This window comes from Melopsittacus undulatus, chromosome 1 (genome assembly GCF_012275295.1).
Source record: "Melopsittacus undulatus isolate bMelUnd1 chromosome 1, bMelUnd1.mat.Z, whole genome shotgun sequence".
NCBI classification, from domain to species: Eukaryota; Metazoa; Chordata; class Aves; order Psittaciformes; family Psittaculidae; genus Melopsittacus; species Melopsittacus undulatus.
The window spans coordinates 134463927-134468063 of NC_047527.1; positions in this window are offsets into that span (position 1 = coordinate 134463927).

The following is a 4137-nucleotide window of genomic DNA, read 5'->3' on the forward strand; positions in this document are numbered from 1 at the left end:
GCTAGGACTGAACAAGGAAACTGTTGCAGCACCAAGGCAAACTGAGCTCTGTCATAACTGCGACAGCACTGTTTCTGGACATTCTGGGGGTACGCTGGGTACAGAGGCAACGCAAATGCTTAATGCAGCCATCCAGGGGCAGTGCTGAGCGTGTTTGAGGGCCAAGCCAGGACTGGAGAGCCACACCACAAAGTAGAGCAGGGACATCAGAGCCTGCCAGTGCTTTGCTCTTCAGTTCCAGAAGTATTTTTAAAGATCCTGACCTAGTTATGGACCTGCAGCAACCTGGCAGGTGGGAAGGAGCAAACACAGGGACCTTCTCCATGATTTGAAACTAATTACTAGCTGTGGATGTAGTCACACAGCATCATTATCCCCACCCATCCCATGTTTTTCTTCTCCTCCAGCCCTCCAAACGTGACACCATCTTCTCTTGGCTTCATTGCATTAGGAGGCTTTTCAGGACCAGATGTATGGTCTGAGTATGGCCCAGGAGCAATGGTGCCACGGGGCAGCAGGGGCACTGACTCTCCTCCAGCACAGGAGCAAAGCCTGAGCCCACAGCCTGCTTGTTTATGCCAAGGAATTTTTGGCTGCAGGTGCTGGTTTAATTCCTGGTATCACTGGCAGCCGATCCTCCTGGCTCTTCAGAGCAGTGCTTTAGTTCAGCCCACCTATGTTCACACAAGGCTCCAGTGCAAGAAAAGCTCCATGGTTAGATACTCCCAGAAAGTTCCATTTACAGTGAAGTTAAAAAGTGATACCCCTCTTTGTCTTAGAAAGCAAAGGAGGAACCTCTCCTGTGGTGAAGCACCTATAAGAAAAGATGGTACTTTTATGCCCAGGTTGCTGACAGCAGACACTGTGTACAGGTAAATGAAAAGAAAGCAGCCATTGAGTGACACAGAGTTTCCTGATACATCATTATTTTAGCACAGCTCTTCTGCAAGCACACGGAAGATAACTTCAATAATTGTGACTAAATTTGCCTTGTGAAATGTAAGAACCAGCATTTGTTTTCTGATGCGTTAACCCAACAGTTTTGCTTATACTCTTAGAAAGGCGCTAGCAAGACAGATGTTCCCTGCAGATGTCATTGTGGGTCAGGTTGGCCCTGCATCAACTAGCAACAAGGGGAAGCCTGTATGTGAGCATGCAGAGGGCAGATGTACACTGCACAGTAGGAAATAGGGCTGCCAAGCCACACACACCCCATTAAGCATCATGAGATTAGGCTGGAAAGACTGGTATTGGGCAAGGACAGACAGGTGAAAAGGAAAAACCCTCCATGCAGCACGGCCTGATCTCTGCACCATAGACCAGCCTAAGAGGGACTAGAGTAAAGGAAAGGCAGCATTCTTAAATTATTTGTATCATCTGTCACAGAGGACCCAAGCACACATTAAGTGGCCATTTAGCCATGTGTTCACTCCATCCTGCAGAAGAGAAGCCAACTACCAGACTGTCACATTGGTGCACAGATCTGGGTTGCTTCCTGGGGCTTCTGCAGCTGTATTTTGGCCAAAGGAGCAGAGAGAAGGGGACAAAGGGGTACCTGAAGTTCTCCTTGAGATCCTTTCATATTCTGGGACTATGTGAGAATAGGGTCAGTCTCCAGCCTGGGTCAGAAGCAATCTCCAGTTGTGTGTTGGCAACCTAACCTGCCAAAGTGGCTTAAAAGGAGGCATTAGTGTCAGCCTTGTTTTATAAACCATCACCACTGCTTATACACCACACAGCTTTGAGTGTCTGCATTAAGTAAATGAAAAGCAAGGCAGCAATTACCTAGCCTTGCAGCTAATCCAGGGCTGCCTAGATGAGCTCTGTATTACACATGATGGAGAAGAGCTCTGGTACATCAGGAATCCAGCAGCCTCTCTAGCTGTGCTTCAGTTTGAGCTGCACCTCCTGGGTCAGATGGGCTTTTAACGTGTCATATATCCCTCTGCCCTTGTGCCACCTTATTTGCAGCACTCAATGCTGTTCTATGAAATAATTTGAGCTACAGTCTTCTTAATATGAGGTGTGGAGAGCTGGGCAGAGAAAAGGGACTCTACAAGGGCATGCAATGATAGGACAAGGGAAAATGGCTTTAAACAGGAAGGGGAGAATTTAGATAGGAAGTTCTTTCCTGTGAGGGTGGTGAGGCCCTGGCACAGGGTGCCCAGAGAGGCTGTGGCTGCCTCATCCTTGGCAGTGTTCAAGGCTAGGTTGGATGAGGCTTTGAGCAACCTGGTCTAGTGGAAGGCATCCCTGCCTATGGCGGGGGGGGGGGGGGGGGGGGGTGGAACTGAATGAGCTTTGAGGTCCCTTCCAACACAAACCATTCTGTGATTCTATGATTCAAGAAAACACTTCCCCAGTTTTAAGCATAAACCCGTACAAAAAAAGCTCTGAGGGTGGTCCTCCAGCCAGAGGCAAATGCTGTCCAAGAGAGCAATGCAGAGGAGCAACTATCATGGATAACCACACAGCTTGCCTTGGGGATCCAGGCCAGGCAGGAGTGTTTTGTTGCCATAGCCATAGGAGACCAGAGAGTTCAGCTCCCCATCACTGCAAGCTCTGCCTTACAACAAACATACTATGGTGTGCATTTGCAGTTGGTATGAACTGCCCAGTGAAGCTGCCTGGTGCAGCAGAGCAGTGTTTGCTGGCGCGCATGGACCTGTTTCTTCCAGATAAGCAGCAACGTGCAGCCTTGCAGACTACACACATGCCTGCTCAGCTCCTCTCTCTGACAACACTGCTGTGTCCTTGACCAACTTTCCTGCCGAGTGAGCACATCCTCCACACTGGCTGCCCATTGCTGCCCAGTCAGCTGCTAGGGGTGGGTGTCTCCAGACTCTCCCATATCCGGATGTTCCTCCCTCCCCACTCTGAACTTCAACCTTACAAGAAACAAATTAAAAGGGAAAACAAAAGATATTCGCTGATGGAGGTTCTGGCAGCTGTTCCCTGTGCTCATCAAAGGGAAGGAAGTGCCAGGTATTTCCTTGTATGAACTGTTTCTGTAATCAAAGTGCTCTGCGGTTCAGCTGCAAATGCTGATTCCCTCCCACCTTACACACAGCCCATGGGTCATGAGCCCATGCAGACTGCCCACACCCTCGGCAGTTCATACTTTCACACAGTGGCACTCATACCTCTGTTTTCCATATGACATTGACCATTTATTTCCTCAAGGAGTGAGGACAGAGATGTGGCAGGCTGCTGCAGGCACATTCACACTTGAGTTGGTGCTGTAGACTCAAAGTCCAGCATGCTTTCCTCAGAGAAGCACAAATGCTTCACTTCCCCATCCCCAGAACATCTTGCCTAACTGGGAGAGCAGGAAAGGGGGGGAATGGAACTGTGTTTTTACTGGGAACACCCCTCCAGTCCGCCCCATTTGCTGTGGTGAGGCTCTGAAGCCAAACAGGGAAAAATAACCCCTAGACCATCCCAGCTGAAGCTGGAAAGAGCTCTTCCCAAGGACCTCCCATGCCCTGGGACCTCCATGGCTCACAGCCCTGCTCACAGGGTCTCACACTAGGTGGCAACAAGCAAAGCCATATGCAAACATGCCACTTTATAGTGCCAAGACAATAAAAAGCATTTCTGTGCTATTACTCTTTCCAATGCTGGCAGTCATAATTTTGTTTCTGTTTGCTTGTTGGGGGGGTTTGTCTTGTTTTCAAACACCAATAGATAGAACATTTCCTGAGAAGTTTGTCTCCTAGCCAGTAAACACTTCAAACTAGGAAATCAAGCTGTGAAAATCAAACAGATCTTTGCCCTTCACATGCTGTTTCCCATCTACCTCTCTCATAACCTATCCTTAAGACTGCCTTTATCAGACATCAAACCATATCCTTTTTTCAGTTACAAAGGTAAATTCCTGAAAGTAATTAAGGTGTTTAAAATAACTACCACTTTTACTGACAATACCTCAAAAATTGCACCAGCCAACCCCAGACAACCCCTGGCAGTGCAGATGCATACCACAAGTGGACCAAGACACAGGCAACTAGCCACCATACACCAGTGCAGCCCCTGCCACCTTCCAGCAGTTGATGTTCTCATCCATTACTTCTGCTTTGTTCATCTCGACACGTTGCCTTCCCCTCTAGATTTCATACAAAGAACACAGAAGCACGG